General features: G+C 49.0%; 1 long non-coding RNA gene and 1 pseudogene across 1 annotated transcript; one reads left to right on the forward strand and one right to left on the reverse strand.

Moving 5' to 3' along the window:
* Positions 1-805: 805 nt before the first annotated feature.
* Positions 806-10,525, reverse strand: LOC120375415. The gene is made up of 3 exons (XR_005586542.1): positions 10,505-10,525; positions 1,216-1,329; positions 806-855 (listed from the first exon to the last, which is right to left on the reverse strand). It is a non-coding gene; the product is annotated as an uncharacterized LOC120375415 (long non-coding RNA).
* A 3,762-nt stretch (positions 10,526-14,287) lies between these two features.
* Positions 14,288-27,105, forward strand: LOC120375401 (annotated as a pseudogene).
* Positions 27,106-27,598: the final 493 nt, after the last annotated feature.

Here is a 27,598-nt window from a genome sequence, read left to right on the forward strand (position 1 = left end):
GCCTCTCCCTGTGTGGATTCTCTGATGTTTAGAAAGGCCTGAGCTGCTATTGAAGCTTTTCCCACACTCACGGCATTCATAGGGCCTCTCCCCTGTGTGGATTCTCTGATGTTGAGAAAGGGCTGAGCTGCTAGAGAAGCTTTTCCCACACTCAGGACATTCATAGGGCCTCTTCCCTGTGTGGATTCTCTGATGGTTAGAAAGGTCTGAGCTGGTAATGAAGCTTTTCCACACACTGCAATCAAAGGGCCTCCTCTGTGTGGATTCTCTGATGAACAGAAAAGGATGAGCTGCAAGGGAAGGTTTTCCCACACTCACTGCAATAAAAGGGCCTCTCCCCTGTGTGGATTCTCCGATGTTGAGAAAGGGCTGATCTGTAATTGAAGGTTTTCCCACACTCACAGCATTCATAGGGCCTCTCCCCTGTGTGGATTCTCTGATGTTGAGAAAGGGCTGATCTGTAAGTGAAGGTTTTCCCACACTCACTGCATTCATAGGGCCTCTCCCCTGTGTGGATTCTCTGATGAACAGAAAGGGCTGAGCTGCAAGTGAAGGTTTTTCCACACTCAGTGCATGTATTTTTCCTCTTTCCCATGAGGACTTCCTGCTGTGTTGTGGTTTCCTTGACGCTTTTCTGAGTTCCCCGACAGGAAATAAATTTACCCATTTTCTCCTCTGGCTGGTTTCCTTGCTCTCTTTCTGGTCTGTGCTGAATCTCACAGGATTTTCCCTGCTCATGACTCCAGGACACATTCCTTTTCGATCTTTGCGATAATTCTCTGTGTTTAGCCACTTTCTCAACATTTTCCTGCTGAGAATTCTGCTCCTCTTTCTCACATACCATTGCGTCACCTGCTGTGATAGAGACAGAAACCTCAAACAGGGATGGAAAGGGGAAGGCCAAACCAAAACAAGTACTGGAGAGACGTCAAATAAAAATCAGGAACTGAACTCCCCCAAACTCTTCCCCAAACAGGAGAGAGGAGGGGATCAATTCGGCCCTCACATCCCATCCAAACTCACAGGGGAAAGGGAGGAAGCTACTGCCTGGTGTCTGCTAGTGTCTACAGGAAGCCATGAGCTATATTTACCCTGAGGATACGACCCCTGCTAGGGACAATAATGAACTGAGAAACCTTCCAAGGGCTTTGTAGGGCATCCCAGATGTTTCCTTCAGGCACTTACAGATTCTGAGTTGGTTTAATCTTTCCTCACCTGTGCAGGGAACTCTCAGGATCTCTCTTTCCTCTGAACCCTGGAGGTCTGGGACCCATGGTTCATCCCCTTGTTCCAGATGGGAGATTATATGAGGTTTGGAAACTGGAAACCCTGCTCAGATGAAAGAAAACAAAGGAGTTCAGCTGATTTCATATGACTGTGTCATAAAAAACACTATTAATTTAACTTCAGTGCTTTCTGTGACCCAGTGTGCCTGGGGCAGTCCACACTGAAAATGCCAAGATCAGGGCAGACTGAAAAAGGGAGAGCAGATGCTCCCAAAACTGGTGGTTAACACGGAAGTTAAATTCACCGATCAGTCACCAAGTGTGCTTCTGATCCCCCACACTGGTTATCGAGAAACTGAAAAAAGACATCACACGGCCCCCTTTACTGCATTCCAGTTCTCTGACTCCCAATCAGCACCTAGGTCAGTACAGTGAGAAGTTATTTAAAAACTCTGATCACATAAACAAAGTGTTCTTCTGACCCCAGAGTCAGCCACATTACCAGGTCTGTATAGGTTTGGATCTTACCCAGAATACTATGATGCCAGCCAATCCTTAGCATCTAAACTAAAGGTTTATAAGCAAGAAAGCATCTCAACTAAAGGTTTATTATAAAAGAAGGAAAGAAAAAGGAAGTTGTTAAAATGGGAAAACAGTCAGATACATTCAGAAATCTATATATCTGGTTCTTAGCAGTATTGGTGAGTTTCTGGCTTGAAAGGCTCTCTGGTAATGATTTTTGCCCCAGATCCTAAGTGGCCCCCTCAAGGATTGAACTCACAATACTGGGTTTAGCAGGTCAATGCTCAAACCACTGAGCTATCCCTCCCCCCACATCATTCAGTCCTTTGTTCCAGGGTTCAGTTTGTAGAGAAGTTGCTCCAGAGGTAGGAAGAGGGACTAAAGACAAAATGGAGATGATGCAGCTGCCCTTTATATTCCTTTTGCCAAGTGGCTTCTACTTCCTGTGTCCCAAACACAAGCTTCACAGCACATGGCATGGAAAAGCCTTGGAGGTCTCAGTACACAGGCATATCCCTGCATGTCTTGCTGACTCAATAGGTGTCTCCCCTTGATCCTTTCAATGGGTTCATTGTACAGCTGATGACCCCGGATGGGCCATCGAACAGGCTGGGCAGCACTGATGCCAATATGTCTGGGGGTGTCACTCAGAAACACTACACAAGTCTGGAATACAGATATACCCTACATATCAATAACTCACAATACAAAGATAGACACAAGATTATCAAACTTGGAAAATCATAACATTTTCATTGACACCTTACATGGCATATCTAGCACGATTCATTGCAATTTCATCATATTGGTATTTATAATAAAATAATAATAATATAAAATGTCTCTCAATTCCATAGAGTGTCACTTAATAAACCAGTGAATTCCCAGGACTGGTTCCCCAGGTGTTTGAAGATGCCGAACACCTTGCTTGTGAAGGATTGAAATACCCACATATATGTTGGGAACACACAGACGGACACTGTGCAAGTCTGTGTCTGTGCCCCTATGTTCACTCTTCTAGAAAATTATGATCAATTTTGTTCATAGTATGTGTCATGGCTGAATCTCCACTCTGTCACTCCGAGTGCAGAAAGTGGGGGCCCACCAGGATTCTAAAAATTAATTTGTGCAACTCTAATAAGAACATAAGAAAGGCCGTACTGGGTCAGACCAAAGGTCCATCTAGCCCAGTATCTGTCTACCGACAGTGGCCAATGCCAGGTGCCCCAAAGGGAGTGAACCTAACAGGCTTTACAAGTAATCTCTCTCCTGCCATCCATCTCCATCCTCTGACAAACAGAGGCTAGGGACACCATTCTTACCCATCCTGGCTAATAGCCATTTATGGACTTAGCCACCATGAATTTATCCAGTCCCCTTTTAAACATTGTTATAGTCCTAGCCTTCACAACCTCCTCAGGTAAGGAGTTCCACAAGCTGACTGTGTGCTGGGTGAAGAAGAACTTCCTTTTATTTGTTTTAAACCTGCTGCCTATTAATTTCATTTGGTGACCCCTAGTTCTTGTATTATGGGAATAAGTAAATAACTTTTCCTTATCCACTTTCTCAACATCACTCATGATTTTATATACCTCTATCATGTCCCCCCTTAGTCTTCTCTTTTCCAAGCTGAAGAGTCCTAGCCTCTTTAATCTTTCCTCATATGGGACCCTCTCTAACCCCCTAATCATTTTAGTTGCCCTCTTCTGAACCTTTTCTAGTGCTAGAATATCTTTTTTGAGGTGAGGAGACCACATCTGTACACAGTATTCAAGATGTGGGCGTACCATGGATTTATATAAGGGCAATAATATATTCTCAGTCTTATTCTCTATCCCCTTTTTAATTATTCCTAACATCCTGTTTGCTTTTTTGACCGCCTCTGCACACTGCGTGGACATCTTCAGAGAACTATCCACGATTACTCCAAGATCTTTTTCCTGACTTGTTGTAGCTAAATTAGCCCCCATCATGTTGTATGTATAGTTGGGGTTATTTTTCCCAATGTGCATTACTTTACATTTATCCACATTAAATTTCATTTGCCATTTTGTTGCCCAATCACTTAGTTTTGTGAGATCTTTTTGAAGTTCTTCACAATCTGCTTTGGTCTTAACTATCTTGAGCAGTTTAGTATCATCTGCAAACTTTGCCACCTCACTGTTTACCCCTTTCTCCAGATCATTTATGAATAAATTAAATAGGATTGGTCCTAGGACTGACCCTTGGGAACACCACTAGTTACCCCTCTCCATTCTGAGAATTTACCATTAATTCCTACCCTTTGTTCCCTGTCCTTTAACCAGGCTTGTATTAAACCCCCAAAGTTACAGCTTTTCTCTGACCTTGGCTTGGTAAATGCTGCCACCACCCAAATGCAAAAAAACCCAAACCCTTGGACCCAGGAAGGAGCACTTGAGAATTCTTGCCTCTGGGGTAGCCTCAAGCCCTTTCACCTCTCCGGGAAAGAGCTGAGAAAGAAAACAGAGGACATTAGCTGTGGCTACCAGCTAATCAAACAACATGCACAAACCTCTTAGGACACCAAAAATCCAACCCTGTTCTTAAAAGAGGTAAATTTTATTAAAATTGAAAAGGAAAACAATAAATCTGGAACTTAGGCTTTTGCTAGATCTTAAAAGAAACAATTGTTGTAAGCACCCAAAATAGCTTTCTTGGGGGTTCAGCTTAAAGCTTAGGCCTGGTCTACACTAAAAGGGGTTCGAATTAGGTATGCAAATTCAGCTACGGGAATAGCGTAGCTGAATTGAAGTACCCTAATTCGAACTACTCACCCGTCCAGACGTGGCGGGGTCGAACTCCGCGGCTCCCCCGTCGACTCCACCACCGCCGTTTGCAGTGGTGGAGTACTGGAGTCGTCCGCGGCGCTTCTTGAGTTTGAACTATCGCGTCTAGATCAGACGCGATAGCTCGAACTCCGAGAAGTCGAACTCACCGTCGACCAGGAAGGTAAGTGTAAACGTACCCTTAGAAGCAAAAAAAAGCATCTGGGATAGCACAGAGGAGCTCCAAAAGCCAAAATAAAAAATATAAATCTGATTGTGTTTGTCTAAACTTCCCTGTCCAAAACATTTCTTCTAGGGATGGAAGATGAATTTTCCAACCTGCTTCAAGCCACACACAGCATTGCTACTCCGTGTCGCCTTCTCCAGAGAACAACAGACAAAGGGAAAGTTACTGTCCCATTTAAAAAAGTTCTAGCCTTTCCATTGGCTCTTTTGGTCAGGTGCCCACTCCTTTTCTTTTACCTATGGCCTTGTTAACCCTTTACAGGTAAAGCAAGCAGAGAAGTCACACCACCAAGGATTTTACAGCAATCTGGCTGTCTGGGTGTTTATAAAAGGGAGATCCCTCCCCTTCATTTATCACTATATGGCTTGTGAGGTATCATTTGAAGACAATCTACTGAATATCCTCCTTAAAATGTGTAGCAACATTGTATGTAAAGTTATGAGATTTTATGGTATGATATTACTGAAAAAGTTGCAACCCTAACCCCAAGTTCCTCAGAGATAGCAAGGCAAAAGCTGGTCAAATAGCCATTCTCCAGGAGGGGGAAGGCGTGAAGAAGACATTTACATTCCATCACAGGGACCACTTGAAGCTCATATCTATGACAGCCTGTCTCCATGATTCAGCTGAGAACTGGATTTGTTTCTAGTACAAAGGACTGAATTATAAAGAGATGTGAGGAAAATGCATGAGACTCTCTCTCTCTCTCTCTCCCCCCCTCCCCTTCCCTCTGCTCATGACAACTCCTGAAGAACTGAATGTGGGCAGCAGGGGCAGGTTAGAGGGATTCCCAGCTGAAAGGAAAGCCAGCCTGTCTCAGCAGATGGTGAGAGAAACATTTGTTTTAAATCCGTTTTAGCTGGTTAACTTAGACGTTAGTTTGTGCTTTATCTTGCATTTCTTTTGTAAACAATTCTGACTTTTATGCCTCATTACTTGTAGCCACTGGAAATCTTTTTTTTTTTCAGTAGTTAACAATCTTGGTTTATTGTTTTATCTAACCAGTGTGGATGGATTAAAGTGTGTTGGAAACTCCATTTGGAATAACAAGGCTGGTGCATGTCATTTTCCATTGATGAAATAACAGATTTCATATGAGCTCCCACTGTTCAGTAGTGTGCTGGACAGGACAAGATGCACATTTCTGGGGGATGTCTGGGAGCAGAGAATTTTCTGGGGTTCTCCGGTGGGGTACTGTAATTCGGGAGTTGCTGACTAGCAGCACTCAAAACTGTGTAGCTGGGAGCGAGTTACACGCTGGAGACTGCGTGTTACCTGCCCAGGAGTGGCTGCTCTCACAGTAGAGCAGTGTAAAAGGCACCCCAGCCTGGGGAACTGAGGGAACAGCTGTTCAACAGTCCAGATTGTACTGTGCTTAATGTCACAGACACTCAATTTCAAAGTCTCTTAAAACACATAGAAAGTAAATCCATGTCCCAGAAATTGAAGTCTCCAGAGAGAGGGCAAGTCTCCCTGGCTCTGCTTCTTGCTGACAGACAGGTCCAGAGACAAAGAGAGAGTCCTGGGGAAGCTGGAAACATAAGCGTGGGGCTCAGTGGAGAAAGGGGAGAGGAAGGGCAGGGATATTACTGAATGCAGGATCTCAGCACTACTAAATGTCAGGATAACATAGTGCAGCCCACTGGAAAACATAATCCCAAATATGCATATAAAATGATGGGCTCTAAATTAGTTATTTCCATTGATTTATATAAGGGCAATAAGATAGTCTCTGTATTATTGTCTATCCCTTTTTAAATAATTCCTAACATCCTGTTTGCTTTTTTGACTTCCGCTGCACACTGCTGGATGTCTTCAGAGAACTATCCACAATGACAAAAAGATCTTTTTCCTGATCAGCTGTAGCTAAATTTGCCCCCATCATATTGAATGTATAGTTGGGGTCATTTCTTCCAACGTGCATTACTTTTCATTTATCCACATTGAATTTCATTTGCCATTTTGTTGCCCAATCACTTAGTTTTGTGAGATCTTTTTGAAGTTCTTCATAGTCTGCTTTGGTCTTAACTATCTTGAGCAGTTTAGTAACATCTGCAAACTTTGCCACCTCACTGTTTACCCCTTTCTCCAGATCATTTATGAATAAGTTGAATAGGATTGGTCCTAGGACTGACCCTTGGGGAACACCACTAGTTACTCCTCTTCATTCTGAAAATTTACCATTTATTCCTACCCTTTGTTCCCTGTCTTTTAACTAGTTCTCAATCCATGAAAAGATCTTCCCTCTTATCCCATGATAACTTCATTTATGTAAGAGCCTTTGGTGAGAGACCTCGTCAAAGGCTTTCTGGAAATCTAAGTACACTATGTCCACTGGATCCCCCTTGTCCACATGTTTGTTGACACCTTCAAAGAACTCTAATAGACTAGTAAGGCACGATTTCCCTTTACAGAAACTATGTTGACTTTTGCCCAACAATTTTTGTTCTTCTATGTGCCTGACAATTTTATTCTTTACTATTGTTTCAACTAATTTGCCTGGCACAGACATTAGACTTACCGGTCTGTAATTGCCGGGATCACCCCTAGAGCCCTTTTTAAATATTGGCGTTACATTAGCAATCTTCCAGTCATTGGGTACAGAAGCTGATTTAAAGGACAGGTTACAAACCATAGCTAATAGTTCCCCAATTTCACATTTGAGTTCCTTCAGAACTCTTGGGTAAATACCATCTGGTTCCGGTGACTTGTTACAGTTAAATTTATCAATTAATTCCAAAACCTCTAATGACACATCAATCTGTGGCAATTCCTCAGATTTGTCACCCACAAAAGGTTTGGGAATCTCCCTAACATCCTCAGCCACGAAGACTGAAGCAAAGAATGCATTTAGTTTCTCCGCAATTACTTTATCATCTTTAAGGGCTCCTTTTGTATCTCAATCGTCCAGGGGTCCCACTGGTTGTTTAGCAGCTTCCTGCTTTTGATGTACTTAGAAAACATTTTGTTATTACCTTCTGAGTTTTTGGCTAGCTGTTCCTCAAACTCCTTTTTGGCTTTTCTTATTACATTTTTACACTTAATTTGGCAGTACTTATGCTCCCTTCTATATACACCTCACTAGGATTTGACTTCCACTTTTTAAAAGATGACTTTTTATCTCTCACTGCTTCTTTTACATGGTTAAGCCAAGCCACAGTGGCTCTTTTTAGTTCTTATGCTGTGTTTTTTTAATTTGGGGTATATATTTAAGTTGGGCCTCTAATATTGTGTCTTTGAAAAGTGTCCATGCAGCTTGCAGGGATTTCACTCTAGTCACTGTACCTTTTAATTTCTGTTTAACTAACCCCCTCATTTTTGTATAGTTCTCCTTTCTGAAATTAAATGCCACAGTGTTGAGCTGTTCTTCCCACCACAGGAATGTTAAATTTGGTTATATTATGATCACTATTTCCAAGCGGTCCTGTTATAGTTACCTCTTGGACAAGATCCTGCGCTCCACTCAGGACTAAATGGAGAGTTGCTTCTCCCCTTGCGGGTTCTTGTACCAGCTGCTCCAAGAAACAGTCATTTGAAGTATCGAGAAATTTTGTCTCTGCATTTTGTCCTGAGGTGACGTACCCACTCAATATGGGAATAATTGAAATCTCCCACTATTATGGAGTTCTTTATTTTGATAGCCTCTCTAATCTCCCTTCGCATTTCATCCTCACTATCACTGTCTTTGACAGGTGGTCGATAATAGATCCTTATTGTTATATTCTTATTAGAGCTTGGAATTACTATCCAGAGAGATTCTATGGAACATGCGGTTTCATTTAAGATTTTTACTTCATTTGAGTCTACATTTTCTTTAACATACAGTGCCACTCCCCTCCCCGCACCCTGAGTATGACCTGCTCTGTCCTTCCGATATATTTTGTACCCTGGAATGATTGTGTCCCATTGATTATCCTCACTCCACTAGGTTTCTGTGATGCCTATTATGTCAATATCCTCTTTTAACACGAGGCACTCTAATTCACCCATCTTATTATTTACACTTCTAGCATTTGTGTACACGCACTTTAAAAACTTGTCACTGTTTATTTGTCTGCCCTTTTCTGATGTGTTAGATTCTTTTGTGTGTGAATGCTTCTCGGCTGATCTGGCCCCTACTTTATCCTCTTCCAGCCTCTCTTCCTGACTAAAACTAGAAAAATCTCTATCACTACACTCTCCTCTAAGAGAAGTCTCTGTCCAATCCACGTGCTCCTCTGCAGCCATTGGCTTTCCCCGCATCTCCTAGTTTAAAAACTGCTCTGCAACCTTTTTAATGTTAAGTGCCAGCAGTCTGTATCCACTTTGGTTTAGGTGGAGCCCATCCTTCCTGTATAGGCTCCCCCATCCCCAAAGTTTCCCCAGTTCCTAATAAATCTAAACCCCATCTCTCTACACCATCATCTCATCCACGCATTGAGACTCCGAAGCTCTGCCTGCCTACTTGGCCCTGCGTGTGGAACTGGGAGCATTTCTGAGAATGCCACCATAGAGGTCCTGGATTTCAGTCTCTTTCCTAGCAGATTAAATTTGGCCTCCAGGACGTCTCACCTACCCTTCCCTATGTCATTGGTATCTACATGTACCATGCCACTGGCTCCTCCCCAGCACTACACATAAATCTATCTAGATGCCTTGAGAAATCCGCAACCTACGCACCAGGCAGGCAAGTCACCATACGGTTCTCCCGGTCATCACAAACCCAGATATCCTTGTTTCTAATGATCAAATCTCCCATTACTAACAGCTGCCTTTTCTTAATGAGTGGAGTTCCCTCCCGCGGTGAGGTAACCTCAGTGCAAGAGGCTCTTCCAGATAGTGTTGGGGTGAGGGTCCCAACTATGAGAAGCTTTCCCTCTGCTCCCGTTGACTGCTCTCATTCCCTGGGCCTTTCATCCTCCTCAACAGTATGGGGGGGCTGTCTGACCGGAGTTGGGACAATTCTATAGTGTCCTGGAAAGCCTCATCAACATACTTCTCTGCCTCCCTTAGCTCCTCCAGTTCCAACACCCTGGCCTCCAAAGCCTTCACACGGTCTCTGAGGGCCAGGAGCGCCTTGCACCAAATGCACACGTACATACATGACATAAGAACGGCCGTACCAGGTCAGATCCAAAGGTCCGTCTAGCCCAGTATCCTGTCTACCGACAGTGGCCAATGCCAGGTGCCCCAGAGGGAGTGAACCTAACAGGCAATGATCAAGTGATCTCTCTCCTGCCATCCATCTCCATCGTCTGACAAACAGAGGCTAGGGGCACCATTCCATACCCATCCTGGCTAATAGCCATTGATGGACTTAACCACCATGAATGTATCCAGTTCTCTTTTAAACGCTGTTATAGTCCTAGACTTCACAACCTCCTCAGGCAAGGAGTTCCACAAGTTGACTGTGCGCTGCGTGAAGAAGAACTTCCTTTTATTTTCTTTAAATCTGCTGCCTATTAATTTCATCTGGTGATCCCTAGGAATCTTCTGTTGATTATGCTGCACTTAACCCTCAGTTTTATTTGAGCAAACAGGAGATATTTGACACTGTGCGATACGGCTCCTGTGCTCTGTTCCCAAAGTGTTCTGCAGCAGGGGAGGGTCTCTGGTAGTGTGTGTGTCACTGGCATATTGGGGTGATGCTGAAACAGGGCAGAGTAGAGGTGGCATTGTGGGGCTGGCGTAAATCTTCTCTCTCCATTTCCCCTTCCAAGAACCGAGGGGACAGTAACCCTTACCCAGTGAGGTCACATTCTCATAAGAACATAAGAAAGGCCGTACCGGGTAAGAGCAAAGGTCCATCTAGGCCAGTATCTGTCTACCGACAGTGGCCAATGCCAGGTGCCCCAGAGGGTGTGAACCTAACAGGCAATGATCAAGTGATCTTCCTCCTGCCATCCATCGCCATCCTCTGATGAACAGAGGCTAGGGACACCATTCCTTACCCATCCTGGCTAATAGCCACTTATGGACTTAACCTCCATGAATTTATCCAGTTCCCTTTTAAACATTGTTATAGTCCTAGCCTTCACAACCTCCTCAGGTAAGGAGTTCCACAAGTTGACTGTGCGCTGCGTGAAGAAGAACTTCCTTTTATTTGTTTTAAACCTGCTGCCTATTAATTTCATTTGGTGACCCCTAGTTCTTGTATTATGGGAATAAGTAAATAACTCCTCCTTATCCACTTTCTCAACATCACTCATGATTTTATATCTCTATCATATCCCCCCTTAGTCTCCTCTTTTCCAAGCTAAAGAGTGCTAGCCTCTTTAATCTTTCCTCGTATGTGACCCTCTCCAAACCCCTAATCATTTTAGTTGCCCTTTTCTGAACCTTTTCTAGTGCTAGAATAGTTCTTCTGCATGACATCCCAGTAGAGGGCTCTCTGAGTGGGGTCCAGCAGAGCCCACTCTTCACTGGTGAAATACAAAGCCACCTCCTCGAAGGTCACCAGCCCCTGAAAGAGCAAAAGGCCAACACTCAATACCTGCTGCCCCATTCACAGCCCCACTACTTGTGAGGAGAAGAGCCCATCAAAGGGAAGCCCTGGGTGGCTTGCAGTCAACCAAGTCCCACCCCCACCCTGGTCAGAGCATCCCGGAAACATCAGAGTGAGGGGACAAAGAGAGAGCCCCTTATCTCTCCCAGCAGATCCATCACACACCTACTAGCCACAGACTGATAGAGGAGAGGGAGCCCCTAGCAGGGACCAGGGAGAGCTCCCTGGTAGGAAGCCCAACACCCTCCCCATTCTGAAGAGCTGGATGGGAAGGGAGGGGAATCTCCCCTAACCCTCACTGGTGGGTGCCCCCTTCATATCTCACAGCAGCCACTGGTTAGTCGGGTCAGGCTCCAGCACTATGAGTCTGGTCAGTTTTCCCAGCCCCATTCACGTGGGTTATTTTCTGCTCCACAGACTAGAGCATTTACACCTCCGAACCTCATGGGTCTGTTCCTAGAATCTAGGCCACTTATTAAACAACTCCCAGCAGGTTTGTCACACGCTGCCCTCCTCCCTTTCTCCACCCTGTGCATTTCCTGTCCTGCTCCAACCTCCAAACCAGACTATGCAAACCTTCCCATCTCCGCTGTATTTGCTGTCCCTCTTCCTCCTGTAGGAACCCACCAACCCCCCCTCAAAAAAATAATCCCTACCTGAGCTGGCTCCACTGCAGCCATTTCTCTTCCCTGTGTCATGGGAGGATGGGATGAGCTGGAGAAAAACATGGACGTCGTTCTGCAGCCTGGCAGGGCAAGAAGGGCAGTTGTGGAGGTTTCAGAACAGGCTTTAGTTAATTTCACATCACGAGTCCCCCAGGCCCTTTCCCTACACACAGACATCGTAGACTCTGCCATGCTGGGAACATGCTTGATCTCTTTAATTACAGTGTAGACCTGGCCCCTCCTGCCAGGCTAAGCCCACAGAGACATTTTTAACCTCCCTTCTCCCTCCCCTCACCCCGTAACAAAGTCTCTGAACACAAGGCTAGAAAAGAGCAGAACCAAAGGAGTCACTGTGGGGGATTCCCTCAGACAGTGACCCCAGGGCAGCCACACCCCAGCAGGGGGAATATGGAGTCAAGAACTGGTTTCTCCTCTGTCTGAGCCTGTTCTTGTTCACTGGAAAGTGGTTCTGCCCAGGGATGCTGCAATACATGTGTCTGGGTGGACTAGAGAGCTGGAAATCTCTCCCCCCCACTCATTTCTCCCACTGCCCCTTTCAGTGTCTCCTTCCCCAGTCCTCTCTGCCTGCCCCTCTGGCTGGGACAGTCCCATTCCTGGAGGCTTTGATCTCCCAGGGCTGGATTTTCTCCTGGCAACTACTAATGGGAGGAGAAATGGGGGGGAGGGGGCTGTTTGTGCAGAGTCACTTTCTTGCCAGTCCCCAGCACTTTTCCTGAGGACTGTTACCTGGAGTCTGTGGTAGAATTTGTATTAATAGGGCCCAGGGCTGCCCTAGGGGGCTAGAACCAGCGGAGAAAGTCATCACTTTGGCAGGGCAGAAAAAAAGCTTTAATTAAGGTCACTTCCCAGCACAGAACCCCACTGGGGGAGCAGCAGCTGCTAAGCCTGGTCTCCCAGATCACAATGGAGGCTGCAGCATCTGACCCAGGAAGCTGAACCCCAATATCCTGAGCAGAGAGGGACAAAGCGTTTGAGCAGCTTCCCTCCTTTAGCTCTCTGGGGAGAGCAGCTCTGCTGATCTCAGTTGCCCCACTGTCCATCCGGAGTCACTCCTTGTCTTTCCATGCAGTGACTCTGGATTAATGATGGTCTCAATGAAACCAGATTTCAGGAAGAATGAGTCCAGAACGCTGTGGAAGAGACCATTGTGTGGCATTTCTAGCCCCCTTCTCACCTGCCGCTCCCCCCAGATCTAGGACAAGGACTGGGGGTGGGGGGCATGAATATTCCCTGCGGGACCAGAAGTTCCTGCAGTTTTCAAGAGGGGAGAAAAGAGAAATCTGTGATTTCACCTGACAGTGTTTGGTAAGTGGATAGAAAGTTACCAGGGTGAGTGGGCCTGGCTGGGGGCTGCCTGGCCGCGCTTGGAGCCAGGAATGTGGCACAAACTGATCCGGGAGCAGGATCAGGGTTAGCAGCAGCCCCCAGACACCCCCCAGTGCCCAGACCCCACAGCCGGGGCCCCAGACACCCCCACAGCCCCAGCCAGGGTCCTGCCAGATCTTCCCTGGTCCCCAGTCCCCAGAGTCCCTGGCCAGGGGCCCCAGACACCCCCAGAGCCCCCCCAGCCCCAGGGGGAGCTGGACACTGGCGAAGGGCAGAGAAAATGGGGCACAATCGGGGGGGGCAGGGAACTTCTCAGGGGTGGGGAGGGGGTCACCCTGGGGCTGCTCGTGGCTCTAGGGAGAAAGGGGGCGGGGCGGGGGGGTCCGAGGGGATCTCAGCCCCCCCCCGTTCTCTCCCCGCTCCCCGGGCTGCACCGACACTTCCCCCCCCCGCCCCTTTCCCAGCCCCCCCGGGACCCCCGCTGCGAGATGCCGGGTCCCCCCCCGGACACTGGGGCGGAGTCACCGCCCGACCCCTGGAGGCTGCAGCTCCGCAGCGGGGGCGGGGCCAGGCCGGGCACGGGGGGGTTAATGAAGGTCTCTCCCGCCGCGATCTGCGCATGCCCAGAGCCCCAGCGGCACAAACCTTCTCTGGCCCGGGAGAGGCTCCAACGGCCCCGCACGAGCCAGGCAGAACGGCAGCAACCCAGACGCGTCCGCGCCGCCTCCGCAGACGACGTCACTTCCGCTCCAGGGAGAGCGCGGAACTACATCTCCCAGCCTGCCCCGGGGCGTTCCCGCCCTCTCCAGCCCGGGTGAGGGAGGGGTCAGCAGCTGGAACTGCGCATGCTCCGTGCGAGCCCCGCTGGGGGCGGGAGAACAAAGCTGCTGCTGCCGCTTCTGTGTGAGCCGGTGAGTGAGAGACCCCGGGGGGGCGGCGGGCACGTGACTCTGCCCCGGGGAACCTGGGAGAAGCCTCGGAGCCGCCTCGGCCCTGCTGGGAACGGGGGGATGGAGCCGGGGCCCGGCGGGGTATGAAATCGCTCCCCGTAGCACTGCGCATGCTCAGTAACAGCCGCTGCCCTTCCCCCTGCCCGTATCAGCCGGAACGTTCCGCCGGGCGCTGGTTCCAGGGGCGGGGCTGAGCAGGGGTCAGGCAGCTGGAGGCGGGGGCTAAAGGGCACAATCCGGGCTGGGAGTTGAGCTGTGGGGCAGGGGGTCGGGGTTTCACGGGGGTCAGTGGGGCGGGTAATTTGAACTGTTTTGTGCAGCCAGGAACTTCCCCTGGGTTGGGGTCAGTTCACTGAATCCTCCCGTGTTTGTGCCACGTCCTCCCTCATACAAAGTCTGTCAGGTCTCCCCCCTTCAGGGCCGGCTCCAGACCCCAGCGCGCCAAGCACGCGCGTGAGGCGGTGTCCGGCGGGAGGGCGGCAGGCGGGGAAATCCTACAGCCGCCCCCGCCCCCCTTTCTCTCGTTATCGTATGTGGCTATAAAATCCAGGAGATTCCCCCAATGATCAGCTCTCTGATCTCCCCCCATAGTGCCCTGGTCTCTCCATACTTCTCAAGTGTTAATTTAAAATCTCTCCGATGGGCCCCCCCCCCATTTTACCTGCAGCAATTTGCCCTTGTCCGGGTGGGAAATTGTTGCCCTGGGTCAGTCCCCAGCACGTGGCTGCCCCTGGCGTGGGGGGGGGGGTGAGATGCTCATTCTCTGCCGGAGGGATGGGACGGGCACGTGTCCCCCATGGGGGCTGCCCAGACCTGGGTTTCCTGTTCCCAGTTACTGCCCCCAACTACCAACACCGTTGTCCCCAGTCACCTGCCCATCCCCCACTGCTGCCCCCTTCCCTCATCCAGGGACCTGCCAGCTCCCCCACCCCCTTTTGCCCTCTTAAAACAGCTCCTCAAGGGGCTCCCTGCTGCCCGTGGGGCTGGGGGGAACCATCACTTTCTGTATATGTATTGGATAGTAATATAAAATCCAGTCCAACAGTCCCGCTTTTCCCTCTAGTTATTTAACAGCAACATAAAATCCCCTCAGATCTCGGCGGTGTTCATAGACTATCAGGGTTGGAAGGGACCTCAGGAGGTATCTAGTCCAACCCCCTGCTCAAAGCAAGAACAATCCCCAGATTTTTATCCCAGTTCCCTAAATGGCCCCCTCAAGGATTGAGCTCACAACTCCAGGTTTATCAGCTCAATGCTCAAACCACTGAGCTATCCCTCCCCCTTCTCTCATGTTATCAATTGCGTAGTTTCTGATATGTATTCTCTGCAAATCTAAAAATTATCCTAAGCCCCACTTTTTCTCTAATTGTCTATTTCTAATTGACTATGGCCTGAGATTTTTCCCTGTCTCTCTAATTATAAAATACTAAGAAAATCTCAAATTTACACCTTTTCTCAGATTCCTGAACATGGATATAAAATGTTGGCAAATGTTGCCCATTTTCTCTCTATTCAGTTATCAGATATTGATGTGAAACACTCAGATTTTACCTCGTATCAACAACTGATATAAAATCCCTCTGATTTTCCACTTTCCTCTCTAAACGGATTTAATACCCGTCAAATCCAGAGGCCTCCCCCTGTTTGGGGGATCAGTGGTTCCCAGCTGGTAACAGGAGATTTGGCTGGACCCTTTTCTTTTCTCCAGCTGGCACTGGGTGAGGAGGTCACTCTGAGTGCAACGTGGGTCCAGAAGTATCTCAAAGCCCATGACAAATGGTCTCTGGGAGGGGTTGCTTCCCGCAGTGCGAAGATGTAGCTAGTGACAGGGCATGGACCTTTCTTGCCCGCCAGGCCTTCCATTCTCCTGTTAAAGCAGCACCCCCCAGGGATCCCTCTGCCCGTGTGACTGGCCAGCAGGGGGCAGTGATAACTTTCTATCCACTTAGCAGACACAGTGAGGTAACTGTTGCTGGGGTAGGGGATGGGGTGTCTGTGTGGGGAGATTGCAGCTGGAGCTGAAGGGGCATTGTGGGAGGGGGAGGCCTCTGGGTGACTGGGCAGGGGGTTCTGGAGGTTTGGGGGGGGTGGGTTCTGATGTGCCCAGCCCTGAGGCTGTGGGTCCTGGAGGTGGGTATCGCTGGGGACTTGTTGGTGCAGAACAGTGAGGGTGGGCGTCTCTTGGGGAGGCAGGGCAGGGGGTTACAGGGAGCCTGGTGCTGTCCCAGGGGCTCAGTCGTGCCCAATGCACAGAACTGTGTGGGGGAGTGCCAGGCGCTAGGTCGGGATGCCAGGCAAGCAGAGGGAGGGGTCCCGTTGTAAAGCATCAGGGGGTCCCAGGCAAACGGCCTGGCAGGTCCTGCTGGAGGACAGGTGGGGTCCTAGGCAGGCAGTAGGGGAATCCTGGGCAGGCAGTGAGGGACTGAATTCCCAGTGAGGGGTCCCCTGGGGGGCTGGTCCCTGGCTGTTGGGGGCTCTTGGTGGGGGGAACCTTTAGGATTCCCAGCCTGCCAGTGATGGTCTGGTGGGTTCTCTGGCCAGTGGGGTGCTGAGGGGTATCTGGAGTCCCTGTTCAGGGATTTTGGGGGTTGGGTCCCAGGGAATATCTGGCTGCGGGGTCTGGGCTCTGGGTACTGGGGGTGTCTGGGGGGCCCTGGATGGAGGCTCTGGGGGCTGCTACTAACCATGCTCCTTCTCTCTGATCAGCTTGTGCCAGAATCCTGACTCCAAGCACATCCCAGCATTCCCCAGCCAGGCCCAGTCACCGTGATAACTTTCTAGCCACTTATCAAACATCTTGAAAACTCCAGGACCTTCCAGTTCCATTGGGAAAATTTGTCCCCCGAGTCCTTATACTAGATCTTGAGGGTGCGGCAGGTGGGAAGGGGGCTAGAAATGCCACACAGTGGTCTCTTCCACAGCATTCTGGACTCATTCATTCTGAAATCTGGTTTCATTGAGACCATTGTTAATCCAGAGTCACTGTATGGAAAGACAGGGAGTGACTCCAGATGGACAGTGGGGCAAATGAGATCAGCAGTTCTCCCTGTGAGGAGGGGCTCTCATTAGCTGCTCTCCACAGAGAGCTAAAGGAGGGAAGCTGCTCAAACGCTCTGTCCCTCTCTGCTCAGGATATTGGGGTTCAGCTTCCTGGGTCAGACGCTGTAGCCTCCATTGTGATCTGGGAGACCAGGCTTAGCAGCTGCTGCTCCCCCAGCAGGGGCTCTGTGCTGGGATGTGACCTTAATTAAAGCTTCTTCCCTGCCCGGCCCAGGGGATGACTTTCTGCAGCTGGTACTAGCCCCTTGGGGCAGCCCTGGGCCCCGTTAATACAAATTCTACCACAGACTCCAGGTAACTGAAAGTCCTCTGGGAAAGTGCTGGGGACTAGCAAGAAAGTGACTCTGCACAAACAGCCTCTCCTCCCAGTAGCAATTGCCAGGAGCAAATCCAGCCATGGGAGAGCAAAGCCCCCAGGAATGGGACTGTCCCAGCCAGAGGGGCAGGGAGAGAGGACAGGGGAAGGAGAGACTGAAAGGGGCAGTGGGAGAAATGAGTGGGGGGGAGAGATTTCCAGCTCTCTAGTCCACCCAGACACATGTATTGCAGCATCCCTGGGCAGAACCACTTTCCAGTGATCAAGAAAAGGATCAGACAGAGGAAAAGCTGGTTCTTGACTCCATATTCCCCCTGCTGGGGTGTGACTGCCGGGGGGTCAGTGTCCGAGGGAATCCCCCACAGTGACTCCTTGGGTTCTGCTCTTTTCTAGCCTTGTGTTCAGATACTTTGTTATGAGATGGAGGGACGGAGAAGGGAGGTTAAAAATCTCTCTGTGGGCTTAGCCTGGCAGGAGGGGCCAGCTCCACACTGTAATAAAGAGATTGAGCATTTTCCCAGGATGGCAGAGTCTAGGATGTCTGTCTGCAGGGAAAGGGCCTGGGGGAATCGTCCTGTGAAATTAACTAAAGCCTGTTCTGTAACCCCCACAACTGCCCTTCTCACCTTCCCAGGCTCCAGAATGACATCCATGTTTCACTCCAGCTCATCCCATCCTGCCATGGGACAGGGGAGAGAAATGGCTGCAGAGGAGGCTGTTCAGGTAGGGATTATGGGGGGGTTGCTGGTGGGTTCCTGCAGGAGGGAGAGGGACAGCAAATACACTGGAGATGGGAAGAGTTGATTGAGGGGGGAGGGATAGCTCAGTGGTTTGAGCATTGGCCTGCTAAACCCCAGATTGTAAGTTCAATCCTTGAGGGGGGCCACTTAGGGATCTGGGGCAAAAATTGGTCCTCCTAGTGAAGGCAGCGGGCTGGACTCAATACCCTTTTAAGGTCCCTTCCAGTTCTAGGAGATTGGTACATCTCCAACTATAAAAAAGAAAGAAAAAAATATTTGCACAGTCTGGTTTGGAGCAGGGCAGGAAATGCACAAGGTGGGGAAGGGAGGAGGACAGCTTGTGACATTCCTGCTGGGGGGAGTTTAATAAGTGGCCTAGATTCTAGGAACAGAATCATGAGATTAGGAGGTGGAAATACCCCAATTTGTGAAACAGAAAATAACCCTCCTACATGGGGCTAGGAAAACTGACCAGACTCCCAGTGCTGGAGCCTGACCTGACTGACCAGCGGTTGCTGTGAGATAGGAAAGGGGCACCTATCAGTGAGGGTTAGGGGAGATTCCCCTCCCTTCATATCCAGCTCCTCACAATGAGGAGGGTGTTGGGCTTCCTACCAGGGAGTTCTCCCTGGTCCCTGCTAGGGGCTCCATCTCCTGTATCGGTCTGTGGCTAGTAGGTGTGTGATGGATCTGCTGGGAGAGACAAGGGGCTCTTGCTTCATCCCCTTAACCTGGTGTTTCCAGGATGCTCTGAGAGGGGTGGAGGTGGGACTCTGACTGTGATCCACCCAGAGCTTGCATTTGATTGGCTCCTCTCCCCCACGAATAGTGGGAGTGGGACATCAGGTACTGAGTATTGGACCCTTGCTCTTTCAGGGGCCAGTGACCTTCGAGGAGGTGGCTGTGTATTTCACCAGGGAAGAGTGGGCTCTGCTGGACTCTGCTCAGAGAGCCCTCTACAGAGACGTCATGCAGGAGAACTATGAGAATGTGACCTCGCTGGGTAAGGATTCCTGTCCCCTCAGTTCTTGCAAGGGGAAATGAAGAGATACGGTTCATGCCAGCCCCACAATGCCACCTCTACACTGTCTTGTCTCTGCATCACCCCAATATGCCAGTGACCCACACACTGCCACAGACCCTCCCCTGCTGCAGAACACAGGAACAGTATTGCACAGTGTCAAATATCTCCTGTTTGCATAAGTAAACTTCTTTGAGATGGGGCAACCACATCTGCATGCAGTGTTATGCTCCTACAAAGCACACAGGATCTTTATAGAGGAAGGTAAATACACAGCATTTATTGAGAATATAACAGTTAGCATATGCTTTTTACACACACACACACACACACTCTCTCTCTCTCTCTTCATAGTTACTGGTCTGTTGTAGATGAAGTCAATCTAATGGCCAATTACACTGAGCACGAGTGTGGGGCTGGGCTCTTGTCGGTCGCAATCCAATGCTCCGGGAGTGTGGCAAGATGAACCCAAAGTCCCATGGCCAAGCACCCTGGTTCTTATAGGGTTTTTTCCTTTGTTGAACTCTATGGATTTTGCTGTATCAGTTTGTGATCGGTTACTTCTTAACTGGTGTAAACATTCCAGTGCACCTTCGAGAGGGTCAACCTGTCCTTTTGTTCTCATTTAATCAATTGTCCTCAGGGGTGCCAGCCTTGACCTCAGGGTCATCAATCTGCCCTTCCTTATGGATGCGTGTTGTTGATTCTTTTATGTCCTTTAAGTCTCTTGACTCCTTCTTCCTTGACTCTGGCTATAACAATGGCTTTTACACCTTCTCTTTTCCTGATGCATACATCCTCATTCACACAAACCCACTGAGGGTACAAACAGTAGTGTTTTATATCGAGCAAAAAGGCATTGCTAATGAAACCTTGCCTTCAATGTTTCTCTAATCTACTTAACATAGACACAATAGTGAATCCTGTCTCTTACTTACTAAACCTTAAAACAAAGACATGTAGATTTAACTAGAGTGCCTAATTTGTAATACATAGAGGAATCCATAGTAGACAGTGTAACTTATGCTAAAACAAAAGGTGACCATAATGAGTCAGAAGGATTGTTCTGGTCTGTCATTCCTTTCTGCTATTCAAACAGGGTGGCTGACAGGATGAAATCAAATCGTACATTAAATTCTCCCAGTACATTATAAAATCCAGCTCCTACAGCCGTATTCGAGATGTGGGCGCACCATAGATTTGTATACAGGCAATATGATATTTTCTGTCTTTTCTATCCCTCGCTTAATGATTCCCAGCATTCCGTTCGCTTTTTGACTGCTGCTGCACATTGCGTGGATGTTTTCAGAGAACTATCCATGACTCCAAGTTCTCTCTCTTGAGTGGAAACAGCTAATGTAGACCTCATCATTTTATATGTCTAGTTGGGATTATGTTTTCCAATGGGCTGCACTATGTGCTATCCTGACATCTAGTACTGCTGAGATCCTGCATTCAGTACTATCCCTGCCCTTCCTGTTCCCTTTCTCCACTGAACCCCACCAGCCCATGCTTCCTGTTCCCAGCTTCTCCAGGACTCTCTCATTGTCTCTGGACCTCTCCGTCAGCAAGAAGCAGTGGCAGGGAGACTTGCCCTCTCTCTGGAGTCTTGGATTTCTGGGACATGGATTTACTTTCTCTGTGTTTTGGGAGCCTCTTTGAAATGAGTGTCTGTGACATTAACTAAAGTGCAATCTGGAGTGTTGAACAGCTGTGTCCCCTCAGTTTCCCAAGCTGGGGTGACTTTTACTCTGTTTTACTGTGAGAGCAGCCACTCCTGGGCAGTTAACACACAGTCTCCAGCATGTAACTCGCTCCCAGCTACACAGTATTTAGTGCTGCTAGTCAGCGACTCAGGAGTTACTGTGCAGCACAGGAAAACCCCAGAAAAGTCTCTGTTCCCAGACTTCCCCCAGAAATGTGCATCTTTCCCTGTCCAGCACACTACTGAACAAGGCAAGCTCATATGACGTCTGTCATTTCATTAGTGGAAACTGACATGCACCAGCCTTGTTATCCCATGTAGATGAGGGGACTCACCCCTGCGGCACCCCCTTCTGGTGACTTCTGGGAATTAGCTCATTCCAGCTCCAGCGCACCCTCTGCAGGCCGGTGATCCGCCTGTCCTCTGGCCCCCCGTGTCCCTCCCTGGACCTGGTGCCCCTTTTACCTGGGGTGCTGCCCTCTGGCAGTAACCCCTCAGTCTTGGGGTCTCCCCTCCTCAGGGAACTCCCACCCACTATTCCCGCCTCGGCTCAGTATAAGGCCAGTCATCGTCTGGCCCTACACCCTGGGGCAGGCTGCAGGATCAGCCACTCATCACTGGCAAGGAGGGTTTGGACCTGCTGCCTTTGCCTACCGCTGGGCTGCCCTCTGCAACCCCCCAGTACCTATTGCCTTCTGCTAGGCCACAGCCTGGGTCTTTCCAGGCTGGAGCTCCCCAGCTCCTCTGCCTTTCCCCAGCCCTGCTTCACTCAGGTACCCTGTGTCCAGCTCCCTGCAGCCGGGCCCATCTCCCTCTACAAACAGAGAGAGACTCTATCTGCCCCTGGCTTCTCTGCCTTTATCTGCCCCTGGCCAGCTGAGTCTGTTTGGGGTGTGGCCCCAGCTGCAGCCACTTCCCCCAAGCAGCCCAGCCTAAAAGCTGCTTTCTCCAGCCACAGCTCCCTCCCAGGGCTGTTTTTAACCCTTCAGGGCAGGAGCGGACGTCCACCCCGCTACATCCCAAATGCAGTTTCCAACACACTTTAATCCAAACACGCTAGTTGGATAAAACAATAAAACAAGATTGTTAATTACCAAAAAAAAAAAGATTTTAAGTGACTACAGGTAACAAGTCATAAAAGTCAGAATTGTTTACAAAAGAAATGCAAGATAAACCACAAATAAATTTGTTAGTCTCTAAGGTGCCACAAGTACTCCTGTTCTTTTTACAAACTAACGTGTAAGTCAGGGGTGGGTAAACTACGGCCCGCAGGCCACATCCGGCCCCTGAGCTCCCGGCCGGGGAGGCTCCCCCGTCCCCTCCTCTCCCCTGCTGTCCCCTCGCCCCCGCTGTCCCCCTGCAGCCTCAACATGCCGCGCCACCAGCGCTCTGGCCCACCGCTCCTGGGCAGTGCTGCAGCGGTGGGGCTGCGAGCTCCTACTGCTCTGAGTGGCATGGTAAGGGGGCTGGTCTGCGCGTTCCTGAGGGACCCCGTGTCTAGCTGCAGCAGGCTGCGTGGCTGTGGTAAGGGGGCCAGGGCCAGGGGGTTGGATAAGGGGCAGAGAGCCCTGGGGGGCAGTCAGGGGACAGGGAGCAGGGGACAGTTGGGCGGGCAGTCAGGGGATGGAGAACTGGGGGGTTGGATAGGCGTAGGAGTCCCGGGGTCTGTCGGGGGTGGGGGTGTGGATATGGGTTCATATCCAGGACCCCACCCCCTACCCAACCCCGCTGCTACCTGTCCCTTGACTGCCCTGACCTCTATCCACCCCCCTGCCCACTGACAGACCCTTGGGACTCCCACACCTATCCAGCCCCCGTCCCCCCAGAACCTCCGCCCCATCCAACTGTCCCCTGACTGCCCCCTGGGACTCCCTGCCCCTTATCCAACGCCCCCACCTCCTTACCATGCTGCTCAGAGCAGCGTGTCTGGCAGCCACGTAGACCACGCAGAGCCAGACACACTGCCCTGCAGGAGCGCACAGCCCCGCCCCGCAGGAGCGCTGCCCGCACGGTGGTGTGGCTGCGGGGGAGGGGCTAGCCTCCCCAGCCGGGAGCTCAGGCACTGGGCAGGACGGTCCTGTCTGCTGGATGTGGCCCGTGGGCCGTAATTTGCCCATCCCTGATCAAGGGCATAAACCTATTGAGTCAGCAAGACATGCAGGGGTATGTCTGTGTGCTGAGACTTCCGAGGCTTTTCCATGCCCTGTGCTGTGAAGCTTGTGTTTGGGACACAGGTAGTACAAGCCACATGGCAAAAGGAATATAAAGGGCAGCTGCATCATCTCCATTTTGTCTTCAATCCCTCTTCCTACCTCTGGAGCAACTTCTCTACAAATTGAAGCCTGGAACAAAGGACTGAAAGACCCATTGAACTTGTGGATGTGTTCCAGACGGACTTTCAAGCCAGCAGCTCAACAATACTGCTAATAACCTGATATATAGATTTTGGAATGCATCTCACTGCTTTCCCATTTAACAACTTTTTTTGTGTCGTGTCCTGTCTTGTCTTTCCATGCTAAAGGATTGGCTGGCAGTGTGGTCTTTTGGGTAAGATCCAAACCTATAGTGATCTTGTAATGTGGCTGACCTTTTGGGGTCAGAAAAACATTTTGTATGTGAGCAGAGTTTTTAAATAACCTCTCACTGTACTGGACCTAGGTGCTGATTGGGAGTCGGAGAACTGGAATGCAATAAAGGGGGCCGTGTGATTTCTTTTTTCAGCTTCTCGATAACCCGTGTGTGGGATCAGAAGCATAGTTTGTGACTAGTCGTTGAGTTTAACTTCAGTGTTAACCACCAGTTTTGGGAGCATCTGCTCTCCCTTTTTCAGCCTGCCCTGACCCTGGCATTTTCAGTGTGGACTGCCCCAGGCACACCCGTCACACTAAGCACTGAAGTTAAATTAATAGAATGTTTTTTATGACAAAGTTATGAAATCAAGTGACCTCCTTTGTTTTCTTTCATCTGAGCAGGGTTTCCAATTTCCCAACCTGATGTGATCTCCCAGCTGGAACAAGGGGAAGAGCCATGGGTCCCAGACCTCCAAGGTTCAGAGGAAAGAGAGATCCTGAGAGCTCCCTGCACAGGTGAGGAAATATTAAACCAACTGAGAATCTGTAAATGCCTGAAGGAAACATCTGGGATGCCCTACAATGCCCTTGGAAGGTCTCTCAGTTCAATATTGTCCCTAGCAGGGGTCGTATCCTTAGGGTAAATATAGCTCATGGCTTCCTGTAGACACTAGCAGACACCAGGCAGTAGCTTCCTCCCTTCCCCCTGTGAATTTGGATGGGATGTGAAGCCTGAATTGATCCCCTCCTCTCTCCTGTTTGGGGAAGAACTTGGGGGAGTTCAGTTCCTGATTTTTATTTGACTTCTCTCCAGTACTTGTATTGATTTGGCCTTCCCCTTTCCATCCCTGTTTGAGGTTTCTGTCTCTATCACAGCAGGTGACGCAATGGTATGTGAGAAAGAGGAGGAGAATTCTCAGCAGGAAAATGTTGAGCAAGTGGATAAACACAGAGAATTATCGCAAAGATTGAAAAGGAATGTGTCCTGGAGTCATAAGCAGGAAAAATCCCATGACATTCAGCACAGACCAGAAGGAGAGCAGGGAAACCAGCCAGGGGAGAAAGTGGGTAAATGTATTTCCTGTCAGGAAACTCAAAAGGACCTCAAGGAAACCACAACACAACAGGAAATCCTCAGCAGAAAGAGAAAAAATACATGCAGTGAGTTTGGGGAAAATGTATGTGATTACTCCATCCTTATAAAGCATCACAGAATCCACACAGGGAAGAGGCCCTATGAATGCAGTGAGTGTGGAAAATGCTTCCCTAGCAGCTCAGCCCTTTCTCAACATCAGAGAATCCACACAGGGGAGAGGCCCTATGAATGCAGTGAGTGTGGAAAATGCTTCACTGACAGCTCATCCCTTTCTCGACATCAGAGAATCCACACAGGGGAGAGGCCCTATGATTGCAGTGAGTGTGGGAAAACCTTCAGTCGCAGTTCACACCTTATTACGCATCAGAGAATCCACACAGGGCAGAGGCCCTATGAATGCAGTGAGTGTGGTAAATGCTTCACTAGCAGCTCAGGCCTTTATCAACATCAGAGAATCCACACAGGGGAGAGGCCCTATGCATGCAGTGAGTGTGGAAAATGCTTCACTGACAGCTCAGCCCTTTCTCAACATCAGAGAATCCACATAGGGGAGAGGCCTTATGAATGCAGTGAGTGTGGGAAAAACTTCAGTAGAAGCTCAACCCTTCTTGCCCATCAGAGAATCCACACAGGGGAGAGGCCCTATGAATGCAGTGAGTGTGGAAAATCCTTCATTGACAGCTCATCCCTTTCTCAACATCAGAGAATCCACACAGGGGAGAGGCCTTATGAATGCAGTGAGTGTGGTAAATGCTTCACTAGCAGCTCAGGCCTTTATCAACATCAGAGAATCCACACAGGGGAGAGGCCCTATGAATGCAGTGAGTGTGGAAAATGCTTCACTAACAGCTCAGCCCTTTCTCAACATCAGAGAATCCACACAGGGGAGAGGCCCTATGAATGCAGTGAGTGTGGGAAAACCTTTATTACCAGCTCACACCTTATTAGGCATCAGAGAATCCACACAGGGAAGAGGCCCTATGAACGCAGTGAGTGCGGAAAACCTTCAGTCGCTGTTCACACCTTATTAGGCATCAGAGAATCCACACAGGGAAGAGGCCCTATGAATGCAGTGAGTGTGGGAAATGCTTCAATCGCAGCTCAGACCTGCTACCCCATCAGAGAAGCCACACAGGGGAGTCGCCCTATGACTGCAGTGAGTGTGGAAAATGCTTCACTCACAGATCATACCTTATTAGGCATCAGAGAATCCACACAGGAGAGGCCCTATGAATGCAGTGAGTGTGGTAATTGCTTCACTCTCAGTTCATACCTTATTAGGCATCAGAGAATCCACACAGGGTAGAGGCCCTATGAATGCAGTGAGTGTGGAAAATGCTTCACTGACAGCTCAGCCCTTTCTCAACATCAGAGAATCCACACAGGGGAGAGGCCCTATGAATGCAGTGAATGTGGGAAAATTCAGTCACAGCTCAGACCTTATTACACATCAGAGAATCCACACAGGGGAGAGGCCCTATGAATGCAGTGAGTGTGGAAAATGCTTCACTAACAGCTCAGCCCTTTCTCAACATCAGAGAATCCACACAGGGGAGAGGCCCTATGAATGCAGTGAGTGTGGGAAAAGCTTTATTACCAGCTCACACCTTATTAGGCATCAGAGAATCCACACAGGGAAGAGGCCCTATGAATGCAGTGAGTGCGGGAAAACCTTCTGTGGGCACTTAGCCCATGTTAGTCATCAGAGAATCTGCAAGGGAGATCAACAACATAAACACCTCTAGGGCTATCAATACGTTTTTTTCTCTAATAATTTTCCTGATTCCCACATAGTAACGTTTAAAGCTGTTTGAACTGTTTGCAGCATGGTTATCCCTCAGTTTGACCAGATGAGGGGCCCATTTTTGCCTTTTGCAGTTTGCCCTGTTTTGAGGTGGACCCATTTGTCCTTTCTATCAACTCCATTATCCCATGAGTAATTCTAGTGTGCCCTTCCTATCAGGAACCAGGGAGCATCACATTTATACTATTCTTCCTATTTCAAAGTTATTGTTAGTCACCATTGATACAGATTGTATCATTGCCACTTGTTCTCACGTTGCTCTGGGTTGTGCTGAAGAGCAGGTACAATGGGAATTTTTCAAATTATAGTTAAATGAAGAGGAGCAGGGGCAGGAAAAAAAGTGTAATTTCAGCCTCTGTGACACTGGAAGGAGATGGGGAGACACAGAGATTCCCTCCTTCCCCATCACTGCAGAACTGTTACCTTTTGTCTGAGCCATGCAGAGGTTATCATCATCACATTCTATCCATCCACTTCTCAAAGTGTCCTGTGAGGAACAGTTCTCAGCTGTCTGTGCTTGGAGATGATGCTTTGACTTCTTTAATCTTATCTCAGAGTCGCTCTGACTGGAGATGAAAGTGTCAAAGACCTGGAAGGGGAATTCAAATGGATCCCAAACACAGTGTGATCATTGGGAGTTTAAATCCCAGGTTCCATCTATTGGTAAAGCCACTTCTGGCAAGGTGAGTGGTTTTGTCCCCCATTATGGCAATGCTCGGATACTAAAAATTTTGTAAATAACATAACTGGCTATTGAGACAGTGCTGAGTGAAGTATGTTTGAATGGATCAGAGGAGAATGTGATGGGAGAACCTCTTGTCCTGATTCTGAATAATCAGATGTAACCTGCTCTGGAATTTCACTTCACACTTCCATTGCCGTGTATTCTATCTTTCTGTGATGTGGGTTTCTATCTTTCCTGAAGGCTGTTTGGTCACTCAGTTGGATATTAGTTTAGTTTGATAGGATGTAGCTCAGATTTATTGGAGAATTTAAGACAAATGACTATTTGCTAAAGTCATCATTTCTCACTTCAGCTTTGCTTTTTCCCCATCCCTG

Source organism: Mauremys reevesii, linkage group 12, assembly GCF_016161935.1.
Source record: "Mauremys reevesii isolate NIE-2019 linkage group 12, ASM1616193v1, whole genome shotgun sequence".
Classification (NCBI taxonomy): Eukaryota; Metazoa; Chordata; order Testudines; family Geoemydidae; genus Mauremys; species Mauremys reevesii.